The following is a 13956-nucleotide window of genomic DNA, read 5'->3' as shown; positions in this document are numbered from 1 at the left end:
CATTAAAAAAGAAAAGTTGTCCATTTTGTCAAATCCTGAGCCCTGAGAACACGTTGTTTGGGTGATGTTTTTTTTTTGTTTTGTTTTGTTTTGTTTTGTTTTGTTTTAGACGAAGTCTTGCTCTGTCGCTCAGGCTGGAGTACAGTGGTGTGATCTTGGCTCACTGTAGCCTCTGCCTCCCAGGCTCAAGCAATCCTCCTGCCTCAGCCTCCTGAGTAGCTGGGATTACAGGCATGCACACCACGCCTAGCTAATTTTTGTATTTTCAGTAGAGACGGAGTTTCCCCATGTTGGCCAGGCTGGTCTCGAACTCCTGACCTCAAGTGATCTGCCCGCCTCGGCCTCCCAAAGTGCTGAGATTACAGGAGCGAGCCACTGCACCTGGCGAAAGATGTATTTTTTAAGAACACATCCTTTTAATAGCCTATGTGATGAAATTTAAAAGTGTGCATAGATAATTTCTGCCATACACCCAAATACAACCAGAGTATTTGTCTACAGGTAAAGCACTTGTGCAACTGTTTGAACTGTAAGCCGAATTAGCTTATTTTGCGAAATACCATTTTTTACTTGAAAGAATGACTAAAAGACAAACTATGATTATTCAGACATGGGTCTTTCACAGGAATTTTCTCAAAAATTGGTTTTTCTCAAAAAAAAAAAAAAACAAGTGAGCCTGTCACTTCAAAGAAAACAAGAGTATTTGCTGCCAATGACACATTTTTACACTGTCAGTGGGAGTGTAAATTAGTTCAACCACTGTGGAAGACAGTGTGACAATTCCTCAAGGATCTAGAACCAGAAATACCATTTGACCCAGCAATTCCATTACTGGGTATATACCCAAAGGATTATAAATAATTCTACTATAAAGACACATGCACATGTATGTTTACTACAGCACTATTCACAATAGCAAAGACTTGGAACCAACCCGAATGCCCATCAATGATTAAGACTGGGTAAAGAAAATGTGGCACATACACACCATGGAATACTATGCAGCCATAAAAAAGAATGAGTTCATATCCTTTGCAGGGACATGGATGAAGCTAGAAACTATCATTCTCAGCAAACACAGGAACAGAAAACCAAACACCACATGTTCTCACTCGTAAGTGGGAGCTGAACAATGAAAACGCATGGACACAGGGAGGGGAACATCACAAACCGGGGCCTGTCGAGGGTTGGGGGGTAAAAGGAGGAAGAGCATTAAGACAAATACCTAATGCATGCAGGGCTTAAAACCTAGATGACTGGTTGATAGGTGCAGCAAACCATCATGGCACATGTATACCTATGTAACAAACCTGCACATTCTGCACAGGTATCCCAGAACTTAAAGTAAAATTAAAAAAAAAAAAGAAAGATAGTCGTAATGCATACAGTGAAACCCACGAAGGGCTCAAATACAGACTACATAAAGAACCCCTACAAATCAATGAGAGAAATGCAAGCAACTCAGTAGCAAAAAAGGCAAAAGATAAAATAGAGGCCTTTCGCAAAAAGAAATAACTCCAGGCCGGATGTGCTGGTTCCCAGCACTTTGGGAGGCCAAGGCGGGTAAATCACCTGAGTGGAGTTCAAGACCAGCCTGCCCAACATGGTGAAACCCCATCTCTACAAAAATATAAAAATTAGCCGAGTGTGGTGGCACACGCCTGTAATCCCAGCTACTCAGGAGGCTGAGGCACAAGAATTGCTCGAACCCAGGAGGCAGCAGTTGCAGTGAGCCAAGATCACACCACTACCCTCCAGCCTGGGTGACAAAGCAAGACACTGTCTCAAAAAAAAAAAAAAAAAAAAAGAAATAAGTACTCCAAATGACCAACAACATATAAAAAGATGCTCATGAAAATATAAGCCACAATAAAATACCATTACATACATATTTACAAAAAATTTAAGTCTGACAATATCAAATGTAGTGACAATGTGAAACAAGGTCAACTCATATACTGCTGGTGGGGGTACACATTGAAACAGGTTGGCAATATGTCACAGAGCTAATGTGTAACCTATAACCCAGAGATTCTATACCTAGTATATACTCCACAAAAACACATGCTTGTATATACTAAAACTGGTGTATAATAATGTTTCTATTGGCACTGTTAGTAGTAGCCAAAAAAACTAGAAGCAACAAAAATGTTTATCAACAAAACAGCATGAAAAATAAACAAATACTGGTATATAATGGAGTATTTTGCAACTATGAAAATGAATGAACTAAAAAAAAAGGAAAAGGAATAAACTGCAAACATACAACATGGATGAATCCTAAAGTCCTAATTGTCAAGCAAAAGCAGCCAGATACGGTCAGATAAATATTCAATGATTTCATTTATGTGAAGTTCAAGAAAAAAATTAAACATATTGGGTAATGACACTGCGAACAAAAGCAAGAAAGTTCCTTTGAGTTGAAGCTGCAAGATTAAAAAGAGAAAAATCAAGAAAGGGGAAAACCATAAATGTCACGATAATGGTCACTACATGGGAGGCGCGAAAGGTTTGATCGGAAAGAGGGTATGTTGCCTTGACCTGGGTGTAAGTTACATGGATGTGCATTTTACAGAGATTTTATATTGAGGTTTCATGCACTTCTCTGTATTTTTGTTACATTTCACAATTTAGAAAAAAGAATTATTCCAACTTGCACAAGCCTTTAAAGTAAGAGAGCCAATGAATTCATATAGAGTTTCTTACTCTTTTATATCTAGTAATCCTTTTTCTAGTCAATGAAACAAATAATTTTAAGACTTAGGCAGGGACATAATAAGACAAATGTAACATTCAGAAATGGTAGTTTCTTTAAGAATCCTGGTGGTCAAGAGAGATCCAAGATGGCTGATCACTAGCAGCTCGGGATTGTAGCTCCCAGAGAAAGCGCACAGAACGAGAGGACGCCACACTTTCAGACGAATTTTTGTTACCCACGGACTGGAAGATTCCAAGCGGAGGAGCCCCACGGGTCACCAGGGCGACTCTTGTGGCCGGCGTGGCAGTTTTGCTGGCGCCTTGGCATGGCGGTTCTTGGTGCAGAGTAAACGGGACTGGGTCCCCTTTTGGTCGACATTTGGAGCTCTGGGAAGGCAGAGTCACCCATTTACCTGATTGAAGAAGGGACTCAAGAGGGAAGCCAGACTGGAGATTCCCAAGCAGAAAAGCACCACGAATCTTAATGCCGCTGTTTTGGCCGGCGCAGTGGGTTGCTCAGATTTTGGCGCTGGGAATCAACAAGTTGGACATCCACTCAGAGACCTAATTTGAAAGTAGGCAATTACAAAGACGACAGGTGGATAAACTCACAACGATGGGAAGAAACCAGCATAAAAAGGCTGAGAACACCCAAGATCAGAATGCCTCTCCTTCTACAGGGGATCACAGTTCCTCATCAAGAGAACAAAGCCTGATGGAGAACGAGTGCGTTCCATTAACAGATTTAGGCTTCAGAAAGTGGATAATAAGGAACTTTAGTGAGCTAAAAGAACATGTTCTAGCCCAATGTAAAGAAACTAAGAACCTCGAAAAAAGGTTTGACGAAATGCTAACGAGAATAGACAACTTAGAGAGGAATATAAGTGAATTAATGGAACTGAAGAACACAATACGAGAACTTCGCGAAGGATGCACAGGTTTTAACAGTCGAATTGATCAAGCAGAAAAAAGGCTATCAGAGGTCGAAGACCAACTTAATGAAATGAAATGAGAAGACAAGATTAGAGAAGAAAGAGTAAAAAGGAATGAGCAAAGTCTCCAAGAAATATGGGACTATGTGAAAAGACCTAATTTACGATTAATAGGTATACCTGAATGTCATGAAGAGAATGAATCCAAGTTGGAAAACATTCTTCAGGATATTATTCAGGAAAACTTTCCTAATCTAGTAAAGCAGGACAATACTCAACTCCAGCTAATCCAGAGACCACCACAAAGATATTCCTCAAGTAGAGCAACTCCAAGACACATAATCACTACATTCACTAGGGTTGAAATAAAGGAGAAAATTCTAAGGGCAGCTAGAGAGAAAGGTCACGTTACGCATAAAGGGAAGCCTATCAGACTCACAGCAGACCTCTCACCAGAAACCCTACAAACTAGAAGAGAGTGGGGGTCAATATTCAATATCCTCAAAGAAAAGAATTTTCAACCCAGAATCTCATATCCCGCCAAACTAAGCTTCATAAGCGAAGGAAAAATAAAATTTTTCACGAACAAGCAAGCACTCAGAGATTTCATCATCACCAGGCCTGCTTTACAAAAGAGCTTCTGAAAGAAGCACTACAAACAGAAAGGAACAACCAGTATCAGTCATCCCAAAAACTTACCAAAACGTAAAGAGTATCTCTATAATGAAGAATCTACATCAACTAATGGGCAAAATAGCCAGCTAGCATTAAATGACAATATTGAACTCACAAATATTAATATTAATTCTAAATTTAAATGGATTAAATGCCCCAATCAAAGACAGACAGGTAAATTGAACAAAAAGTCAAAACCCGTCGGTATGCTGTATCCAGATCTATTTCACAAGCAACTAGATACAAAGACTCAAAACAAAGGGATGGAGGAAGATTCACCGGGAGAGCAAAAAAAAAAGAGCAACTTTCGTCTCTCACAAAATAGACTTTAACAGTAACAAAGACTAAAAGAAACAAAGAAGGACATTACATAATGGTAAAAGAATCAATGCAACAACAGGAGTTAATGATCATAAATATATATGCACCCAATACAGGAGCACCCAGATACATAAGACAAGTTCTTGACGACTTATAAAGAGACCTGAACTCCCACACAATAATAGCGGGAGATTCTGACACCACATTGTTAATATTCAATGGATCAACAACATAGAAAATTAATAGGGACATCTATGATTTGAACTTAGACCTGGAATAAGTAAACTTAGTGAATATTTATAGAATTGTCCACCCCAGGTCCACAGAACATACATTTTTCTCAGTATCACATTACACCTATTTTGACAGTGACTACATAATTGGAAGTAAATCACTCTTCAGCATTTGCATAACATTTCACAGACTTGAATGAAATATTGGTTAGCTGTTTGTTTGTTATTTTCTTCCCTTATTCCTTCCTGTCTCCGTTGTTAAGCACAATTATCGGCATAAAAGAGGTTTTTAATACCTATTTTTAGATTGCATTCCAGCCTGGGTAATAGAGCAAGAATCCTGTTCTTTCCACCCCTTTTTCTTTCTCTTTCTTTCTTTCTCTCATTAAAAAAAAAAAAAAAAAAAGAATCCTGGTGGTCTTCTACAAGTGAATTACTTAGGGAAAAGAGCACAGAGATACATCTACTTGTTGGGGGAAAATTCTTAGTGTTTTTAGTTTCCTGTTATAACTAAGGAATACCTGTTTCATTTTTTAAGACTTATTTATATATATCACATCTAAGGCTAAATAAGATGCCAGATTACAATCATCCACAGAGAGATTATCTACTTTGCAGATTATACATAACCTTGCAGCTCACCTCTGTGTCTTATGATTATATCAATACTCTATCATTCAAGATGAGCGGGGTGAGGTTATTAAAAGTCAACAGAGTAAACTTTTGCTGGTCAACAATTCACTTCTAGGTTTCACAAAATTATGTTCAAAACCAAAGAATAAAAAGGCAATGGAAGCTGTGGCTCACACCTGTAGTCTCAGAACTCTGGGAGGCTAAGGTGGGTGGATCACTTGAGGTCAGGAGTTTGAGACCAGCCTGGCCAACATGATAAAACCCCATCGCCACTAAAAATACAAAAATTAAGTGGGTGTGGTGGTATGCACCTGTAATCCCAGCTACTCTGCAGGCTGAGGCCAGAGAATCGCATGAACCCAGGAGACAGAGGTTGCAGTGAGCTGAGATCTCATCACTGCACTCCAGCCTGGGCAACAGAGCGAGACTGTCTCCAAAAAAAAAAAAAAAAAAAAAAGGCAATGGAGAGCATTTACTAAATTAAATCTTTAGTTTAAAAATGTCAGGCCAGGCATGGTAGCTCACACTTGTAATCCCAGTACTTTGGGAGGCCAACGTGGGTGAATCGCTTGAGTTCAGGAATTCAAGACCAGCTTGAGTAACATGGTGAAACCTGGTAACATCACTTGAGCTCAGGAGTTCAAGACCAGCTTGAGTAACATGGTGAAACCCTGTGTCTACCAAAAACACAATTAGCAGAGCATGGTGGCACATGCCTGTGGTCCCAGCTACTCGGGAGGCTTAGGTAGGAGGATCGCCAGAGCCCAGTAAGTTGAGACTGCAGTGAGCCATGATCACACCACTGCACTCCAGCCTGCACTCTACGGTGACAGAGCGAGACCCCATCTCAAAAAAAAAAAAAAAGAAAGAAAGAAAATGTCATTTAGCTATTAAACATTTCTCACTAAAAAAAAAAAATTATTCTGAGAGTACCTTACAAATGGTAAGCTGGTTTAAGTTTGGTCCCAAGTACTTTCAACTATCTCCCTGGAGAACTAGACAGGCCTTCAAATGGGTTGAAAAGAGAACAGTGGTTAAGAACACTGGTTAAGGTTGGGTATGGTGGCTCATGCCTGTAATCCCAACACTTTAGGAGGCTGAGGTAGGAGACCACTTTAGCACACGAGTTCAAGACCAGCCTGGCCAACAAGTGAGACCCCATTTCTACAAAAGAAAAAAAGAAAAGAAAATTAGCCAAGTGTGGTAGCACATGCCTATAGTCCCAGCTACTTGGGAGGTTGAGCTGGGAGGATCGTGTAAGCCTGAAGCTCGAGGCTACGATGAGTGGTGACCGTACCACTGCACTCCAGCCTGGGGAAAAGAGTGAGACCCTATCTCAAAACAAGAAAACAAAAACACTGATTAAGCTTCTAATTTCACAAAATATGTTAAACCTACTGTAAGTTTATCTGGAATATAAAACAAAATCTTCCAGTAGGCAACACAGAAATAACATCTGCTTCAGACTAGCATCAGAAGATATAACCTAAAAATGTCCACCATCTAGGTCTTTTGTGGAGAGGAGATATATAAGTACATCAAGGTTGTTTCAATATTTACTATGAAATATTAAAATAATTCCCTCTTTGGGTTCTCACTTCCCCTATAGGGTCAATTCTCTTTAGAATATAATACCAGGGGCCAGGCACAGTGGCTCACGCCTATAACCCCAGCACTTTTAAGAGGCAGAGGAGGGCAGATCACTTGAGGCCAGGAGTTTGACACTAGCCTAGCCAGTATGGTAAAATCCTGTCTCTACTAAAACTACAAAAATCAGCTGGGCTTGGTGGCGTATGTCTGTAATCCCAGCTACTCGGGAGGCTGAAGCAAGAGAATCACTTGAACCCAGGAGGCAGAAGTTGCAGTGGGCCAAGATCACACCACTGCACTCCAGCCTGGGCAACAGAGTAAGACGCTGTCTCAAAATAGTATCAGGAAGCACCATGTCTTTGAAAGAAGAATTTAACAGAATCAAGTAACTCATCTTTCCTTTTGTACTCAGGCTACTAAAATGCAATTTCAAATATTCCTTCATACAGAAAAAAGAAAAAAGAGAGAGAAGAGGAAAAGATGAGAGAGAGAAATAAAATAATTGTTTAAAATTCCTCCTTATTCACTTAAGCCCGAGAGATCAAAGCTACAGTGAGCCAAGACTGTGTCACTGCACTCCAGCCTGAGCAACAGAGTGAGACTCTGTCTCAAAAAAAATTTTAAAAAGCAATTCTCCATATAACAATGGATTTGTTTTCTTACATTTTCCATAGCTCTATTTCTATTTAACAATCTTAATGCATGTCTTTTGCAAAAAGCCTTCCAATCATTGAGGGGAAGGGGTTGCGTCAGTGTTCCAAACTCCTACCTAGGCTAATGGTACAGTCATCATTACATAACTTTAAGAAATAACTGAAATATAATTATATATTGTCAGTCACCAGGCTATAAACATGTTCATTAGGACACAGATGACAATTTCATCATGACTATTACTTAGAATCTCAAAGATTTGGTCAAATTGTGTATGGAATCATTGAAAGGTTATTACAATAAGGCAATTTACTTGCATAATAGATACTTCTATTTCCCTACTATAAAAGAGGTATTCCTTTGGCTGGGCGCAGTGGCTCATGCTTGTAATGCCAACACTTTGGGAGGCTGAAGTGGGAGGATCACTTGAAGCCAGGAGTCTGTAACCAGCCTGGGCAATATAGCAAAACCCCATCCCTACACATACACACACCAAAAAAAATGTTTTTAATTAGCCAGGCATGGTGGCATGCACCTGTAGCCCCAGCTATTCAGGAGGCTGAAGCAGGAAGATCCCTTGAGCCAGGGTTAAGTCTGCAGTAAGCCGTGATCATATGACTGTACTCCAACCTAGGTGACAAAGCAAGACCCTGTCTCAAAATAAAATTAGTTAAAAGTAATTTTTTAAGAAATAAAACAGGTATCCCTTAGTTATAACAGAAAACTAAAAACAAACACTAAAAATTTTCCCCCGACAAGGAGATGTATCTGTGCTCTTCTCCCTAAGTAATTCACTAATAGAAGACCACCAAGGATTCTTAAAGAAACTACTGTTGGGCCGGGCGCGGTGGCTCACGCCTGTAATCCCAGCACTTTGGGAGGCCGAGGCAGGTGGATCACAAGGTCAAGAGATCGAGACCATCCTGGTCAACATAGTGAAACCCTGTCTCTTTTTGTAAAAATACAAAAAATTAGCTGGACATGGTGGCGCGTGCCTGTAATCCCAGCTACTCGGGAGGCTGAGGCAGGAGAATTGCCTGAACCCAGGAGGTGGAGGTTGCGGTGAGCCGAGATCAAGCCATTGCACTCCAGCCTGGGCAACAAGAGTGAAACTCCGTCTCAAAAAAAAAAAAAAAAGAAACTACTGTTTCTGAATGCTACATCTGTCTTACTATACACCTGCCTAATGGTTTTAGGTCACTAACCTAAATTATAGGGAAAGGAACAAACAAAACTACCTCTAATAGTTGCCTACTTTAACATGGCTTAAAAATAATCAAATTTTCTGTCTCAGTCCAAATTCAAGTTATTTTAATCCTTTAATAGCTTTCAGATACTTTTTACCATTTTTCCACCTTTTTTTATTTAATTTTTTAAAAATAAAAATAGAAACAGGTTCTTGCTATATTGCCCAGAACTCTCCTGGGCTCAGGCAATCCTTCCTCCTGACTCAGCTGCCCAAGTAGCTGGGATTACAGGTGTGTGCCACAGTGCACACCACCTCACATGCCACCACCTTAGGCTTTCATTTTTTCTACTTTTAAAACAGTTTAGTGCTATTATGGAGATGCTGTCTCAGGTCCCTGAGAACGAGGACAGAATCTATTTTCTGTCAAAAGATGTATAAAAAACTGAATAAAATGTCTGAAGTTCCTTCAAGGACTTAAAAGATATTTTGTGAATACTTCTTAACATGAATATACAGCTTTTCATCTAACTTGTTCCCTTTTCCATTAAAAAGGAAATATAGACACAAACTTAAACTACTTGATTATGCTCACATCTCGAATTTGGCTTTCATATATAAAAGGCTGATGTTCATTTACACTTCACTTAATTCTTTAAAACAAGACAATGAAAAGGTTAAATGAGGTTAAGCAAAGTGCTACCTCTATTATCATTTGTAGAACAGAGATAAAATCCACAAAAATGAATACTGGGATAATATAGTTTTATCTTGTGGAAACGTGCATTTAAAAGAAAAGGAAAGAGGAAATGTTTAAAAAAAAAAAAAAGACAACAGGAGTTGCCACGCTTACAGTAGGAAAAAAGCACAAGTATATTAACAGTGCCCACCCTACCTTAACATTAAAGCATTCTAGAATAATTTTTTTTTAACAAACAAAGCCTATACAACCTCCTGACATTGCTTCAACATTTTCTGAAGAATGTTTCTCTTCCCAGGAAAACAGACTAAGACTTATACTTAGCTCATGAATACAGGTCAAAATGGGAAATTAAATACCAAATGAAAACTGAGACATCAAGAAAAGGTTTCAGATAAAGCTTTGGCTGAATTTGGAGCAACTCTGCAAGGAAAAAAAGACTCAACCACCAAGACTAAAATTTCTTAGAATGGTTATATCCCTTTACCTAGAATCCTCCAGAAATTCAGATCAGATGGCATGTTTCGAACATCCAAATGTACTTAAATAAGTTCTAGAGTGTCTAAAATCGTGTAGTACCAGCAGAAAAAGTAGCAATCGTGTAGTAGAAGAAGAAAAATAGCAATCAAAATATTTGACAATTAAATTTTAAAATTTTGTAACTACCATTAATAAGATAACAACCGAACCAAACTTTCTAACTGAAATACCTAAATAAGCTACTCAAACAGATGATACTCAACAAACATAAGTATTTCAAAATTAGACTAATTATTAACATGAGGCTAGCATCTTCAGATTAAGATCAATTCTCCATTTAGGTTGCTTATAACAAAGAAATGCTGAGCTTACTGTGTTAATGATTTCTACTAAAAACAGAATTCTACACTAGATCTACCAGTACATGCAAGCTTATTAGCTTCACCATGGCAAGTTCTATGTTAATATAAAATAATCAAGAAACTAATTCCAAAATTAAATATTTAAACACGTATCTTTCACAATTTGAAAGAGTTTACAATTACATTTTGGTAGTCCTCCTTCGCCCTTCTGATCCCTCTTGGAAAAGGTCACTTTAAGAGTTCTATAATTTAGCATTAAAAACATTAATTGGTATCTCTGGAAACATAATGGGATATCTAGGTATGTGATGGATGGACCATTCAGACAGGCAAAAAACAGTTTTACTTTTCTCCTTAATTACCTAATAAAACATTCTCCAAAGCCAAGAACTTTCATTTAATAGACAGTTGTTTTTCATGGGGTACAACTGAGAATTTGCCCTATCTAAAAGTTATAAAATGCCCCATACATCTCATATGTTGCTTTCAACACTAGTTGGCTAACACCTCCAGAAAGATTTACGCTGGTAAGAAGTGAAAGACAAGAAATAAATTAACAACCTGATGAAATACATCATATTATTTTTAAAAAGATAATTTTTCAGTCAAGTTAAAGCTGATCTGCTAATTTATCTTGTTAAAAAGGAAAAATTCACCCAAGGTATAATTTTAAATGTTGGTCATATTCTAAACGCCAAATCTATAAATAGATTAATAATTTGGTGGCATACTACCTTCATTTTTAACATTTCCAGTTGCTGTTTTATATTTTAGAAACTGTTTTCAGACAAAGGAAGAAGGTTTTTTGTAATATGTTTGTACCACCATGTAGTCGGCCTAATAAAATGAAAATGCTATCTTTAGGAAGATACAGAAACTCCCAAGATATGCTATATGCAGCAAAGTTTTCATAGAGGGAAAACAGGTCAAATAAACAAAAACTAAGTACTGGATAGTGATGTGTTTAACTAAAACAGCTTATGTTACACAACTTTATCTTCGTATAACAGAATGCAATCATAAAACTGACTATACTGATTTGGATCTACCATCATTCAAAACACATTCCACAAATCACGCAGTAACTACATACATATAAGTTCTAATAAGTTTTTAAGCAGCTCTTCAAACATGAGAACTATGACAAGTAGCATGTATTATGTAAATACACATAATGTGAACCTAAAATTCCATTTAAACTAGGTATTTCGACCTCCTATGAAACTTTTTCTCCAACCACTAACAGTCAGAAGCCAAGCAGAATTTCACCTGTAGCCCTAATACCATTCATTCTAAGGTGGGAGCAATAATAGTAAAACGGAGGCTGAGGTGGGCGGATCACGAGGTCAGGAGATGGAGACCATCCTGGCTAACACAGTGATACCCCGTCCCTACTAAAAATACAAAAAAAAAAAATTAGCCAGGCGTGGTGGCATGCGCCTGTAGTTCCAGCTACTCAGGAGGATGAGGCAGGAGACTCGCTTGAACCTGGGAGGCGGAGGTTGCAGTGAGCCAAGATCGCACCACTGCCCTCCAGCCTGGGCGACAGAGCCAGACTCCATCTCAAAAAAAAAAAAAAAAAAAAAAGAAGTAGCTGAAAGGAGGAAGCTGAGCAAACTACAAAGATGACAGCCCCTAAATAAAAGCTGGCTTTAAAAGTAAACAAAACAGCGAACTGCTTTATCAGTTTTGGGGGGATTACCCTAATATGGATGAAGCTAACAGTCTGGCTGGGTAACTTCCTATCTTGCCTTCCCAAAACTTGATGGCTGTCAACTAGTTATTAAACTTGATAGCTATTTGTTAACTAGTACGTACGAGGATTTGGAAAATGTTCATTACAGTTAAAAACGAAGGTTTATCAAATAGTCTTCTCTGGCAATTAATAAACCAATAAGAATTCTAAGCATATGCTGAAGGGGGCGGGGCGTGTATTGAACCAAAAGAAATATGAGACATAGTCCCTATCTTTCAAGGGCCTCTCAATTCATTAGAGTGCAAGAATAAATACACATGAAGGAGTCAGAGACGAATTAATTGCTAACCTGAGTGGTACAGATTTTAAGCGCAAGAGCTGTCCTGAGAAGTTTAAATATCTAAAGGTTGGAATAATATTACTTTTAATAGCTATCACTTGAGCACTTACTATAAGCCAAGTGCTTTACAGGCATTATTTAGTCTTCACAACAATCCTTTGAGTAGAGTACTTATTATTCCCAATTTACTCAAGGGGAAACAGTCCAAGTGGTTAAGGAACTTACCCAAGGTCACTCAGCTAGTTAAGTGGCTAAGACAGCCGCTTATTTAGGCAATTCTAGAGCTCACACTGTTAAGACTCCATAAAGCAGTGCGGGGGGTGCGAGGGAGGAAGCCACAGAGACTGGCAATATTACAAGCGCGGGATCCGGCAACGCGTTCCTCGCGTTTTGTTCCAAGTAATGAAGTTACAAAGATTTGAATCTTTAGCATGAGCCACGGTAAACTGGCTACCAGAAATGGAGGGGGGTGGGCAAGGACCACAAAAATGGCTAAGAGTTAATTTCATCCAGGGTTGAGCTTTAACATCTAAAAACGATCCAGAGAAGGAAATTAGACGCTGTTATTAATATCTGTTCTTAAATCTGTGGTTTGCTTTGATTAAACGACTTTTTCCAGGGGGAGGAAATGAGGGAGCGCTCTAATTTGTCGGCGAGAAGACTAGGGGTATGGCAAGTTACTGTTTTCGGTGTTTACCGGGGGAAAGTTTCACGACTAAAGGAAACGCGTTATCCTAGGTACCTGAGAACCTTAGATAGTTGCCAGAATTAGTTGCAGTCCCAGGATAAAATGGGGTTTAGGGAACATTTAATGACGAAAGTTGAATCCAACCCGAAATAGCTCTAAGGTGAAAAGACAGAGCAAAGAAATGCCGGTAGTTCTTCGCGGAAAGCGGCCATCCCTATCACCTTTCCCCACGGCGCCACACGAAGCCGGGACAGTCGGGAGACCGCTCCCCGGGAGGACGAGAGGTGCCAAACTGGGTGCTTCGCGGCGCCCCGGGCTTCGCGGCAGCGGGCGAAGAGGAGAGGAGGGAGTCCGGGACGGTTCGCCCTCCTCGGACTTCAGGCAGAGGAGGCGCCAAGCTCTAAACTACGGAGTCGAACGGGTAGAGAGTGAAGAAATGGGACAGAGGGAAACGGAAAGTCCGAATCGCCCCGGCGCAGCCCGATAAGGATAAAGAAGCCAAGTGAGCTCAAGCGAAGAGGGAAACACAAAAAGAGACCAAGAGGGAGCGCGGAGACCCGCAGGGGCGAACAGGAGTTCTACTAAGAGGCTAAAGGCAGCCAAGCTACCGCAGGCAGCAGCGATTTTTGGGAGGCCAGGGAAGGAAGGAGGTCCGCGGCGGTTAACCGCACCTCTCCCCGAGTTCGAAACTCCTGACTGACCATCCACGCCCGACGCCCGGGTGGGGGAGGGGGTACATCTTCCCCCCCCCAACCTCCCACCACAGGTG

The 13956-nt window shown here is 39.7% G+C and overlaps 1 protein-coding gene across 15 annotated transcripts in view; it reads right to left on the bottom strand.

The window, feature by feature from the left end:
• Positions 1 to 13956, bottom strand: part of THOC2 (THO complex subunit 2) — a 137185-nt gene that overhangs the window by 123067 nt on the left and 162 nt on the right. The window lies entirely within an intron of this gene.

This window comes from Aotus nancymaae, unplaced genomic scaffold (genome assembly GCF_030222135.1).
Source record: "Aotus nancymaae isolate 86718 unplaced genomic scaffold, 86718_ANA_hifiasm-v0.15.2.pri h1tg000004l, whole genome shotgun sequence".
In the NCBI taxonomy this organism is placed as follows: Eukaryota; Metazoa; Chordata; class Mammalia; order Primates; family Aotidae; genus Aotus; species Aotus nancymaae.
This window is presented reverse-complemented; position numbering and strand designations above follow the sequence as displayed.